General features: G+C 39.1%; 1 protein-coding gene across 1 annotated transcript in view; it reads left to right on the top strand.

The window, feature by feature from the left end:
* The window catches only part of LOC106086659 (uncharacterized), a 243,113-nt gene that overhangs the window by 162,916 nt on the left and 65,468 nt on the right, over positions 1 to 14,729 (top strand). The window contains exon 5 of the mRNA XM_059369555.1: positions 5,798 to 5,958. The gene's annotated coding sequence lies outside the window, so the exon portion shown is untranslated. The remainder of the gene's footprint in view (positions 1 to 5,797; positions 5,959 to 14,729) is intronic.

The raw sequence follows: 14,729 nt of genomic DNA, 5'->3' as shown, positions 1-14,729 counted from the left end.
TATCGGTATTGTCACTTCGGTCTTATAAAGGTAAATCGGGCTAAATGTATATTTGACTTCTATATCAAAATTTGAATCGATTTTGAACAAAGCTCATAGAGTTTTCCTTATGGTTCAAAAGTTATATGTGGAAAATTTCGTGACGGTTGGATACGAAATGCGAACTCCACCCTTATTACGAAATAGGAAAGATGGGGCCTAAGGCCGGGGACGGTCACTGGATGATTATGGCGGTCGTTCGGCCAATTCTCACCTAAAGTTGTCAGGTGTGGCATAAAGCTCTGGCCAATAGAGTCTTTCGCAGGATGATCGAGAAGGTACAGGGTACAGCGACAGTGCTTATCTCTAGGGCAAGAAGAAGTGTCCCGAGAGAAGCGTTGAATGCCATTCTTGATCTTATGCGATATGCTGGGTGTGTGACAAAAAAGATAGCCTTACAACTGAGGAGATAAGTGCATGGCGCTCCTCAACCTTCGATCATTCTTTTGTTCTACGGCGGGATGGTGCTGCTGCGTGGCGCCATGCTATGTGCAGCGCGAAAGATTATATACCAGGAGAGTTCTTACTTGTTAATGGTTTTTAAATCGTTTTCGCGAAATGGGATCTCTCGGATGGGGGGCAACCCGCCTAATTTCGTCATTCTGTTTGTAACACCTCGAAATATGCGTCTAAGTCCCCATAAAGTATATATATTCTTGATCGTTATGTCATTCTAAGTCGATCCAGCCATGTCCGTCCGTCCGTCTATCTGTCGAAAGCACGCCAACTTTCGAAGGAGTAAAGCTAGCCACTTGGAATTTTGCACAAATCGGTCCATGTTTTAATATATAGCTGCCATATAAACCGATTTTGGGTATTGATTTCTTGAGCCTCTAGAGGGCGCAATTCTCGTCCGATTTAACTGAAATTTTACACGTGGTGTTTTGGTTTTACTTCCAACAGCTGCGCTAAGTATGATTCAAATCGGTTCATAATCTGGTACAGCTTTCATATAAACCGATTTTGGATCTTGACTTCTTGAGCCAATTTTCATCCGATTTGCCCGAAATTTTGCATGAGGTATTTTGTTATGACTTCCAATAACTGTGTTAAGTATGGCGTAAATCGCTATAGAACCTGATATAGCTGCCATATAAACCGATCTGGGATCTTGACTTCTTGAACCTCTTTGTACAACGGCTTCTCTCATGACCTTCAACAGACGTATCTAATATAATCTGAATCGATCAATAGCTTGATACAGCTCCCATATAAACCGATCTCCCGATTTTGCTTCTTCAGCCCCTACAAGGCGCAATTCTTATCCGAATGAACTGAAATATTACACAATGACTTCTACAATGTTACTTGTTTATGGCCAAGTTCGAACGGCGTGCCGCAGGGCGACACCTCTTTGGGTAGAAGTTTTTACATGGAACATACATAGAATATACCCCAACCGAAGGATGGGGCCCATAAAAGCCACATTTATTACCCTATTTTGCTGAAATTTGGGACAGTGAAGTGTGTTAGGCTTTCGACATCCTTCGTTAATTTGGCCCAGATCGGTCTTGATTTGGTTATAGCTGCCATATAGACCGATCTATCGATTTAAGGTCTTAGGCCCATAAAAGCCATATTTATTATCCGATTTTGATGAAATTTGGGACAGTGAGTTGTGTTAGGCCCTTCAATATCTTCCGTCAATTTAGCTCAGATCGTTGCAGATTTGGATATAACAGTCATATAGACCGATCCTTCGATTAAGGGTCTTGGGCCCATAAACCACATTTTTTTTTTGTCAAAATTTGGGACAGTGAGTTGTGTGAGGCCCTTCGATATCCTTCTTCGAATTTGCCTAGATCGGTCCAGATTTGGATAAAGCGTTCATATAGACCTATCCCCCGATTTAGGGTCTTAGGCCCATAGAAGCCACATTTATTATCCGATTTTGCTGAAATTCTTGACAGTGAGTAGCCTTAAGCCCTTCGACATGAACCCTGATCGGTTCAGATTTGGATATAGATGCCAATTATACCGATTTCTCGATTTAAGGTTTTGGGCCGATAAAAGGCGCATGTCGCCGAATAATAAATGCGGGTTTTTTGGGCCCAAACCCATATATCGAGAGATCAGTCTATAAGGCAGCTATATTCAAATCTGGCCCGATCTGGGTAAAAATGAAGAAGGACGTCGAAGAGTCTAACTAAACTTACTGTCTCAAATTTCAGCGACATCGGACAATAAATGTGCCATTTATGGCCCCAAAACCTAAAACCGAGAGATCAGTCTGTATGGCAACTTTATCCAAACCTGGACCGATCTGTGCCATATTGCAGAAATTTGTCAAGGGGCTTATCTGTCCCAAATTTCGGCGACATCGGACAATAAATGCGCCTTTTATCGGCCCAAAACCCTAAATCGAGAAATCGGTATAATTGGCATCTATATCCAAATCTGGACCGATCTTAGCCAAATTGACGAAGGATGTCGAAGGATCCCAAATTTCACCAAAATCGGATAATAAATATGGCGTTTATTGGCCTAAGACCCTAAATCGGCGGATCGGTCTATATGGCGACTATATCAAGATATAGTCCGATTTAGCCCATCTTCCAACTTAACCTGCTTATGGACAAAAAAAAGACCTATGCAAAGTTTCAGCTCAATATCTGTAGCATGGTCGTCGTAGATTTTAGATCGTCGTAGATTTTTACGCTGATCAAGAATATATATGTTAACATCAAAGATGTTTGCTGGGATGTCAGCCAAACAAAAAATTCTTTATATTGGATTTCGATACCAAAAAATTGCTGATTCTATTGATTAATTCATTGACCGCTGTCAGTCAACATTGTCCGCCTGCAACAACAAACAGTGAACCATCATGATTTGTAAGCAACAATATGAAATGGTAATGGTAATGAAATGTAAGCATTTCTACAGCTAACGCAAGGGTCAACAATCCGTATCCACCAGTACCGCAGATCAACAGCAAACACAGCAAAGCGGGTAACCTGACACCTCATGACGACAACAATAACAAAATCGTCAATCAGCAAAAAACCAATAGCAGCACCAGCAACAGCACCAACCAACAGCAGCAGCGCCAACAGCAGCACCAACCAACTTCAACCTAAGTTTAAGATTTTTGATTCAGTTCTGTAAAAGCACTCAAATTAATAAAAACAGAAATGTAGTAATTGTTAACTGGCGCCCAACAATCCATCAACGCACCCGGAGGCTGTGACCAAGGACCAAAAAAACACCCTAGAAGACCACAGAGGCTGTAGCTACAACTACCGGCTCAACACACGTCAACAAGTAAGCGGACGATTCTCCAAGTAGATTTAACGAAAGGACAACGAAATCGCCTCCATGGACGTATGGAAAATCTTTATAGGGATACATTTGTAAGTAGGCAGTGAACAAAAAAAAAAAAAAGTTGTGAATCGTAGATTTAATAATTAAGAAGAATTTAAATACAAAAGTGAAAAAAATGTGAAAACTCTGGTAGAGAAAAAAATTTTGGTGAATAATTAAAGAATTTAAAAATTGTAACTTCAGGAAATAGAAAAATCAATAGAATTAAGAAAAGTTGGAAATGGATCGCCGGAAATCCAGATCACGACGATTTCGAGATAATAGAGCAAAAAATTAACAATGTTTTGTCAAGCAATAATAGGCAGGTTGTAATAAATAATCTGTCTCTAAAAAAAATAGATGAACTCACAGAAAATACCAACAAAATTATAAAAATTGTAAAAACCAATGAAAATTTTATAACCATGCTCAAAATGAAAATTGACCTTTTAAAGGAAGAAATTGTTAATGTAAATTATGCCATTCACTGGGCAAAGTCCGGCATAATAAATTCATTTGTATTGTCGAACACTGAAGTGAATATTGCAAAAGAGCTTTTCGAGAAAGATTCAATTCCCTTTGTAAACATAGAAGAAATATTCGAATTCTCTGAAGTAAAAATTGCATCAAATGAAAAATCACTTATTTATATCGTCAATGTACCGACTACGAATTTAGATTCCTGCAGTAAACTCTTGATTAAACCCACTAAGAGTGGGGATCTTATTAATAAAATTGATTATAATGAAATACTAGTTTGTAAAAATGAATCCTATGGGATCCTTAAACCATGTAAATCTTTCAATAATCTGACTGTTTGTAATTTAAATAATGTCAAAAGAATAGAAAAAGAAAATTGTTTGTTAAATCTTTTAAAAAGCGTAGAAGCAAACTGTACTTTATTGAGACATAGCACCACCCCTACAGTAGAGGAAGTCTTGCCTGGGATGATTCTACTAAATCAATTCGATGGTACCATTCTCATCAACGACGAGCAGTACAATCTTACGGGAACCTTCATAATCAAGTTTCAAAACGCTTCCATAACAATTGACAACGAGACATACAACTATTTCCAAACAACGTATGCCGAACCATTACCTGCAATCCTACAACCTAGATCTCCTGGATCAAAAATAGAAGAAGTAACCACTTTGGAATTTGTAAAAAGGATCCATCTAAACAATACAAAAGCGATAGAACTGTTGAACATTAAAAACAAATGGAGTGCGGCCGTGCATTTACTCACAATAGCTGCAGCTCTCATTCTGGTATTGTTCTTGATAAGAAGAAAGCAGCGCCCATTGATTGAAACCGTTAATCTAGCACCTCCCAATCAACTATCAGTTCCGACATCGAATTCAACAAACTTTCCAAGAGACGTACCAAGATTATCTCAGATACCTTACTTCTAACGGTATTACGATCGAGGACGCTCGTAACTAAGAGGGGAGGTGTTAACATCAAAGATGTTTGCTGGGATGTCAGCCAAACAAAAAATTCTTTATATTGGATTTCGATACCAAAAAATTGCTGATTCTATTGATTAATTCATTGACCGCTGTCAGTCAACATTGTCCGCCTGCAACAACAAACAGTGAACCATCATGATTTGTAAGCAACAATATGAAATGGTAATGGTAATGAAATGTAAGCATTTCTACAGCTAACGCAAGGGTCAACAATCCGTATCCACCAGTACCGCAGATCAACAGCAAACACAGCAAAGCGGGTAACCTGACACCTCATGACGACAACAATAACAAAATCGTCAATCAGCAAAAAACCAATAGCAGCACCAGCAACAGCACCAACCAACAGCAGCAGCGCCAACAGCAGCACCAACCAACTTCAACCTAAGTTTAAGATTTTTGATTCAGTTCTGTAAAAGCACTCAAATTAATAAAAACAGAAATGTAGTAACTGTTAACTTATATATTGTACTTTATAGGATCAGAAACGGATATTTCGATGTGTTGCAAACAAATGAATGACAAAATGAATATACCCCCATCCTTCGGTGGTGGGTATAAAAATGTAGGTATGGTCTAAACCACATCTGAACCGATTTTTTCGAGTTTTAATAGGTTTCATCTCTAGGCCAAAACGGAGTCGGCTATATCGAATCAGGAGATGATTCTGAATCTATCGGTATACTTAGCAAAGGATCTCTCTTTTATCCTTTTGGTTGTTAAAGACAAATACCGTGTACCACAGTAAAAGTTTAAGAGAAGGGTATGGTACCCAGCTACAACTCCATAACACATCATCATCTATGAAAATCAATTAATAATCGGATTATAAAACATCAGCACGAATTTCTCTATGAACATTACCTTAACCCAAGATTCTTTTGAATTACCCCCTAATCCTCCTACTTCCCCTCCTGCCATCCATCACATAATAGATTATAACAAAATAGTAAAGTTTTTCCTATATTTCGTGCAATTTGCAGGTAAATCAGCTACTGTAACGGCAGAAGTAACACCCCAATCGCCTACCACGCCACCAGAAGAAAAGCAAAAAAAAGGAAATTTATGCATAGATTTAGAACGGTGAACACGCGAGCGATCAACTGCATCAGAAAACAAAAACGCCACAAACGAAAGCATAATTGTAAGTGAATAATTAATAAGCGAATCGTTTGTTGCAAGCCTCAAGCACTAAAACAACACCGGCAGAAGTGCAACCATTCTCATAGAACAAAAACAATAACAACATAAAACCTATAGGAAACCATAAATTTGATGCAAGCATAGAATAATTTCTAGAAATTACAACACATAATGTTAGCCAGGGTTCTTGTACAGACATGGCATGGCCACTTCTTCAATGTCGATGATTTGTGTTCAGGTTCAGTATATAAACAAGATACCATGAAATTGAAGGGAAATAAGGAAGCAATTATTTAATATTTTTACAAGCATTTGTTGCTTTCCATTGAGGGGTTGGAAAAGATTGTGTTGTTATTTTGAGTTTTTATAGCAGCTAGGGTAGAGAATTGGTCCAATCATACAGGTGTTTTTTTGTGATAATTTGCTAATAAACATGTAAACCGGTATTTAGTTATGTTAAGCGAACTTTGTATTAACTGTGAGTTTGTACAGAGATGAAGGGTGATTATTTAAAAGCTATAGGAAAGTTTTTCGAAAAAAAAAAAACACATAAAATTCAGAAAAATGCATGAAATCTTTATTTGAATCGATGGGACGGTCCATATAATTTAATGTTTGAAGATTATTTCATGCAAATGTTGGCCGTGACTGCGCCTCAAATGGTCCATCTTCCTAGTCCAATTTTGGCATACTCTTTCCAACATTTCGGCCGGCATCCCACAAATAAATGCTTCAATGTTGTCTTCCTATGCGTCAATTGAAACGGGCTTGTCTATATAGACATGAGCTTTAACATAGCGCCACAAAATAAATCTAAAGGCATTAAATCGCACAATCTAGTCGGCCAATGTAGCCGTATCTCGGAATAGGTACTACCTATTACGAAAAAATTTTAAAGCCTTTTGGAGTAGGCTAGAAATGGACTCCAAAGACTCAGACCGCAGCATGTTGTCCTCCCCTCCTATAGGTGTGGGTGCCTTGGCACCTGTAGTCGAGAGCAATGCTTCAAGCGCAAAACTAGTCGTCAGACTTATAAATGGGAAAGAGACGGATAAACCAGAGGGATGCACAGTTCGTCCCCAGCCTTTAAGTTAAGGTGGAGTTTCTGACTCGAATTCAGACAGCGACTGTGCCAATGAAACAGTCATTGCAGCCGAATCGAGAGATTAGGGCATCGGAATGACAGCAGAAGTGAGCGATGGCTTTGCTAAGCTCACAAGCAGACCGAGAAGGCGATCCGGTGCACGACGAAGAAGACAGAAGAGTATGTACCGGCAGCATAATCGGGCAAAAGTGCAGGATGCTGGAAGGGATAGAACTGACATTTCAGGCACTTCTACCGAAGTTGGAAAAAGAATGAGATCTCCCGAAGAGCATAACACTTCTAAAATACTGAAGAAGAACAAGTAAAAGCGTGCTATGGTGAGATGATGGTCAAGAGTGGATTTCAAGATGATTTCAGGCAAATCGGATAATAGTTGCGACCCCCAGAGGCTCAAGAAGTCAAGATGCCAGATCGGTTTATATGGCAGCTATATCAGGTTATGAGCCGATTTAAACATTATTTGACACAGTTATTGAAAGTAAAAATAAAATACGTCATGCAAAATTTCAGCCAAATCGGATAGGAATTACGCCCTCTAGAAGCTCAAGAAGTCAAGTCCTCAGATCTGTTTATATGGCAGCTATATCAGGTTATGAACCGATTAGAACCATACTTGGCACAGTTGTTGGATCGTGGAAAAATTCATTCAAATCGGATAAGAATTGCGCCCTCTAGAGACTCAAGAAGTCAAGACCCAAGATCGGTTTATATGACAGCTATATCAGGTAATAGACCGATTTGAACCATACTTGGCACAGTTGTTGGATATCATAACAAAACACGTCGTGCAAAATTTCATTCCAATCAGATAAGAATTGCGCACTCTAAAGGCTCAAGAAGTCAAGACCCAAAATCGGTTTATATCGCAGCTATATCAAAACATGGACCGATGTGGCCCATTTACAATACCAACCGACCTACACTAATAAGAAGTATTTGTGCAAAATTTCAAGCGGCTAGCTTTATTCCTTCGGAATTTAGCGTGCTTTCGACAGACAGGCGACGGACGGACAGACGGACAGACGGACGGACATGGCTATATCGACATAAAATATCGCGACGATTAAGAATATATATACTTTATGGGGTCTCAGACGAATATTTATAGTAGTTACAAACAGAATGACGAAATTAGTATACCCCCCATCCTATGGTGGAGGGTATAAAAAAAACTGGATATCATTTCAAAGTAGAGCTCACCATGCAGAATTACGTTACGATTCGCATCATCTTTGAAGAAGTACGGTCCAATAATGCCACCATCATATAAACCGCACCTAACTGTGACTTTTTATACCCACCACCGATGGATGGGGGTATATTCATTTTGTCATTTCGTTTGCAACACATCGAAATATCCATTTCGATCCTATAAAGTATATATATTCTTGATCGTTGTAAAAATCTAAGACGATCTAGCCATGTCCGTCCATCTGTCTTTTGAAATCACGCAACAGTCTTTAAAAATAGAGATATGGAGCTGAAACTTTGCACAGATTCTATATCAGACTATATCTTGATATAGCCCCCATATAGACCGATCCGCTGATTTAGGGTTTTAGGCCCATAAAAGCCTCATTTTTTATCCGATTTTTCTGAAATTTGGGACAGTGAGTTGTGTTACGCCCTTCGACAATCTTCTTAAATTTGGCCAACATCGGTCCAGATTTGGATATATCAGTCATATAGACCGATCCGCCGATTTAGGGTCTTAGGCCTATAGAAGCCACATTTATTATCCGATTTTGCTGAAGTTCGGAATAGTGAGTTGTTTTAAGCTCTTCGACAATCTTCTTCAATTTTGCCCAGTTCGGTCCAGATTTGGATAAAGCTGCCATATAGACCGATCTCTCGATTTAATGCTTTGGGCCCATATTTTCAGATGTCCCCGAAATTTGGGACAGTGAGTTAAGTTAAGCCCCTCGACGTATTACTGCAATATGGCACAGATCGATTCAGATTTGGATATAGCTGCCATATAGACCGATCTCTCAATTTAAGATTTTGAGCCAATAAAAGTCGCATTTATTGTCAGATGTCGCCGAAATTTGGGACAGTGAGTTGTGTTAGGACCTTCGACATCCTTCTTCAATTTGGCCCAGATCGGTATAGATTTGAATATAGCTGCCATATACACCGATCTCTCGATTTTAAGTTTTGGGCCCATAAAAGGCGCGTTTATTGTCCGATTTCTCCGAAATTTGGGGCATTAGGCTCTTCCACATTTTTCTGCAACTTGGCCTAAATCGGTCCAGATTTGGATATAGCTTCCATATAGACTGATATCTCGGTTTAAAGTCTTGGCCGCATAAAAGGCCCATTTATAATCCCATTTCACTGAAATTCGACACTGTGATTTATGTTAGGCTTTTCGACATCCGTGTCAGATCGGTTACTTTTAAGATATAGCTACTAAAAAGATCAATATTTTGTTATACACAATTGAACAATGACTTGTACTTATTAGTACAATATTTGGTCCAAATCGGAACATATTTCGATATAGCTGCTATGGGGCATAAGATATGCATTTTTCACCGGATTTTGACGAAATGTGGTTTACACCTAACGCATTTTTACTTGTTCTGCATGCATTGGTACCTCTTGCAATGGTTCTGGCTGATTTTCACGCCAAAGTCCAAAATTCTGCTTATTTACGTACCCGTTGAGCCAAAAATGAGCTCTGACCATAAAATGGAAGAACTTTCGTTGAACTTTCTTCACAGAGCACTCATTTTGATAATAAAATTCACTAAATTCCGAGCGTCGTTCATTTGTAAGGCGATTCATGAAGATATTTGACAGTGAAACGAAACACGAAACATGCGTGAGTTGTTTAAGCCAGTGTTGCCAAAAAGATAATAGCTAAAAAATCACCATTTATTAACAAAATGTTGACAAGATGGTTGGATCAAAACGTTAAAAAGTCGCCTAAACTGAAAATGAGCACCCATTTTAATACCATGGTGTTTGAGGATAAATATTTTAAGAAAATTGTGTCAAAATTAAAACAAGTAACTATTTACTTGTTACTTGTTTTAATTTTGAAACAATTTTCTGCAAGTTTCGGTCGGGCCGAATCGTGCAAAGTTCGACCGGGCCGAATCTCGGGAACCCACCACTATGGATTCTCCTGAACTTAGCTTCGTTGTTGGAAGTCAAAACACAACACTATGTGCAAAATTTTATCCAAAGCGGACGAAAATTGAGGCTTCCAGGGGCTCAAGAAATCAAATTGGGAGATCAGTTTATATGGGAGCTATATCAGGTTATAGACAGATTCAGACCGCACTTGGCTCAGTTGTTGATAGTCATAACAGAACACTATGTGAAAAATTTCAGTCATACCGGATGAAAATTGAGGCTTCCAGGGGCTCAAGAAATCAAATTGGGAGATCAGTTTATATGGGAGCTATATCAACATCTGAACCGATAATTTCCAACGACCTACACCAATATTAAGTATCTGTGCAAAATTTCAAGCGGCTGGCTTTACGTCTTCGACCGCTATCGTGTTTTCGACTGACGGACGGACAGACATGGCTAGTTCCACTCAGAATGTCGAGGCGATCAAGAATATATATACTTTGTGGAGTCCTAGATCAATATTTCGAGGTGTTACAAACGGAATGACTAGATTAGTATACCCCCATCCTATGGTGGTGAGCATAAAAAGACATTAAGTTAAGCCGCGTTAAACTTTGAATACGCACCACCTTGGATATATATATATTGGGTTGCCCAAAAAGTAATTGCGGATTTTTCATATAGTCGGCGTTGACAAATTTTTTCACAGATTGTGACTCTGTAATTGCATTCTTTCTTCTGTCAGCTATCAGCTGTTACTTTTAGCGTGCTTTAGAAAAAAAGCGTAAAAAAGTATATTTGATTAAAGTTCATTCTAAGTTTTATTAAAAATGCATTTACTTTCTTTTAAAAAATCCGCAATTACTTTTTGGTCAACCCAATATATATACACCACATTTCGTACAAATTCGGTGAAAACAACATCATTTATGAATCCAACACTCAAAACACTTTAGGTTTGGTTGAAAATATAGTGCTTATATTAATCTACCGCAAGCAACTATGGACACCTAAACCTAAACCAGTAATCGGCTCGTTGTGCGCTCTAAATACTAAAAATCCAACCTGAAAAAAGAAAATCTAAGTTAGGAATTCCGTGCTTCTTACAAAATCCTTAATTGTTTTCCATGCCAAGCCCCTAAGTTGGTTCATATCTGGTATAGTGTTCCTATCTAAGTGCCAAAAATCTTTAACGTTTGGGACATTATTACGACAAACCCAAAAAAAGAATTTTTATTATGAAGTTTTTCTTTTATTATAGCTGTGCAACGTTTCACTTCAACATATCAAACATTAGCCATAAAATTTAAATTTGTTCATAAACATTCCATTAAGAAACAGGGGCTAACTTCTCACTTATCAAAGAGTGCTGTCCGATTCAAGTTTGAGCTTAATGATAAGGGGCTTCCTTTTTTTAGCCGAGTCCGAACGGGGTGGCGCAGTGTGACACCTATTTGTGAAAAAGTTATTACATTGCTGCCATACCAAATGGTATAGTACATCTCAAATGTCGCCATCATTAGGAGGGTATAACCACCGCTGAAAATTTGTTCAGATGATTTTGCCATAAACATGGCTTTATTGAACATAACTAACTTTATTTATTGTAAACTGTTTAATTGCTTCGTCTGCGGATGAACACACGTATGAGTGTTGGCATCATTTTTTATACCCACCACCAATGGATGGAGGTATACTAATCTAGTCATTCCGTTTATAACACCTAGAAATATTGAGCTGCGACACCATAAAGTGTATATATTCCGCATCGTCTTGACATTCTGAGTCGATCTAGCCCAGTCCGCCAGTCCGTCCGACTGTCGAAATCACGATAGCGGTCGAACGCATAAATCTAGCCGCTTTGAAATTTTGCACAGATACTATGTAGGTCGTTGCGGATTGCAAATAGGCCTTATCGGTTCAGATTTAGATATAGCGCTCATATAAACCGATCTCACGATTTGACTTCTTGATCCCCTGGAAGCCAAAATTTTTGTCCGATTTAGCTGAAAATTTGCACATAGTGTTCTGTTATGACTTCCAACAACTGTGGTAAGTACGGTACAAATTGGTTTGTAAACTAATAAAGCTCCCATATGAACCGATCTCCCGATTTGTATTCTTGAGCCCCTTGAAGTCGCTATTTCCGTTCAATTTGGATAAAATTTTTCATATAGTGTTCTGCCATGACTTCCGACAACTTTGCCAAGTACGGTCCAAAACGGTCTATAACCTGGTATGGCTCTCATATAAACTGATCTCCCGATTTTACTTCTTGAGCCCTTAAAAGCCGTAATTTTTGTCCAATTTGGCTCAAATTTTGCATGTAGCGTTCTGTTATTACTTCCAATAACTGCGCCAAGTACGGTCCAAATCGGTTTGTAACCCGATATTGCTCCCATATAAACCGATCTCCCAGTTTTACTTCTTGTCCCCTTACAAGTCGCAATTTTTGTCCGATGTGGCAGAAATTTTGAATGATGACCATCAATAATCGATACGTCTCCGTTCGCAGCAATTGGGCATCTATTACTCAACAACGAGGAAAATTTTGCGGAAGGATAAAGGTGTCAAGCCTCTTAAAGTACAGCTGGTGCAAGAATTGAAACCGAACGACCTACCGCAATGCAATATTTTTGGTGAATCGGCTCTTGGAAAGTTGACCGAAGATCTAATTTTTTTATCAAAAAATTGTGTTCAACAACGAAGCTAATTTTTGGCTCAATGGGTACGTAAATAAGCAGAATTGTCGATTTTGGAGTGAAGATCAGCCAGAAGCATTGCAAGAGCTACCAATGCATCCGGAAAAAGTCATAGTTTGGTGCAGTTTATGGTCTGGTGGCATCATTGGACCGTAGTTCTTCAAACATGATGCGAATCGTAACGTAACTGTGAATGGTGAGCGCTATTGTAAGATGATATCCAACTTTTTTTTACCCAAAATGCGAGAGCTTGACTTGCATGACATGTGGTTCCTACAAAACGGTGCCACATACCACACAGCACGTGTTACAATGGACTTATTGGGAGGCGAGTTCGATGAACATTTTATTTCACGTTCGGGACCGGTCAATTGGCCGCCTAGATCGTGCGACTTAACGCTTCTAAACTATTTTTGGTAGGGCTATGTAAGGCAACACTGAAGCATTTATTGGTGAGATAACGGCCGAAATATTGGAAAGAGTTCTCCAAAATTGGACTAAGCGGATGGACCATTTAAGGCGCAGTCACGGTCAACATTTGCATGAAATAATCTTCAAAACTTAAATTATATGGACCGTCCTATCGATTCAAATAAAGATTTTATTCATTTTTCTGAATTGGGTGTGTTTTTTTTTGGAAAACTCGCCTTAAGCTCTTAAAAAATCATTCTGTTCATATATTCTTGATCATTAGACATTTTAAGTCGATCTAGCCCTGCCCTTCCGTCCGTCTCTCTGTCGAAAGCACGCTATCTCTCAAAGTAGTAAAGGTAGGGGCTTGAAATTTTGCACAAATACTTCTTATTAATGAAGGTCGGTTGGGATTATAAATGGGTCATATCAGTCCAACCGATATTGTATCTTGACTTCTACGCCACTAGAGGGCGCAAATTTTATCCAATTTGGCTAACATTTTGCATACGGTTTTTTGCTATAACTTCCAACGACTGTGTTAAATATGGTTTAAATCGGTCCATTACCTGATACAGCTGCCATATAAACCGATCTCGAAGCTTAACTTTTTGAGCCTCTAGAGGTCGCAATTATTATCCGATTTGGTTCAAATTTTGCGTAAAATGTTTTGTTTTATCTTGCACCAACTATGACAAGTATGGTCTAAATCAGTTCATAGCCTGATATGGTCAGGTTGAGAAAAGAAAGTGCAGATATTTATCCGCTCTATGCCACTATGGACATACACCTTAGCCAGTAATCGGCTTGTTGTGCGCTCTAAAAACTATCAAGTAACCTCTAAAAAGAAAATTTTAAGTTAGGAAATCCGTGCTACTTACAAAATCGTTAATTGTTTTCAATGCCACTCCCCTTAATTGGTTGATGTCTGGTATTGTGTCCCCACCTAAGAGCCGGTATCTGTTTGTCGCGAAAGCCGGGCAATGACATAGGAAATGCTCCAACGTCTCTTCATCTTCCCCGCATGCCCTACACATGTTATCACTTGCTGCACCGATTTCACATTAATGAGTTCGTAGTTCTACGTGTCCCGTCATGATACCAATAGCTATACTGATCTCCTTCTTGCTTCCTTTCAGTAATAGCCTCGTCTCCTCACGATCTGGATTCCCCCATAGGGTTGTTGCCGTCCTACTTACCGTTTCGCTGTTCCACAATGTTGCATGCGCATTCATCGCCCACTTCCTTAACTCGGACTGCGTCGACCCGCAAGGCTTCGGGTTAACCAAGTTTATTGACGGCAGTCCTCTGGCCGTCACCGTTAAATAGTCTGCCCTTTCATTTCCCCTTACTGCGTTATGGCACGGCACCCAAATGATGCGGCTTTTGCCATCCTCAGAGAAGGAGTTAATCTCCTTATTTCACTGCAAGACTGTTCGTGACCTTACCCTCCTGGTTGTTATTGCC

The sequence above is a fragment of the Stomoxys calcitrans genome, chromosome 5 (genome assembly GCF_963082655.1).
Source record: "Stomoxys calcitrans chromosome 5, idStoCalc2.1, whole genome shotgun sequence".
Taxonomy (NCBI): Eukaryota; Metazoa; Arthropoda; class Insecta; order Diptera; family Muscidae; genus Stomoxys; species Stomoxys calcitrans.
Note: the sequence above shows the minus strand (reverse complement) of the source record. Positions and strands in the feature narration are given on the sequence as shown.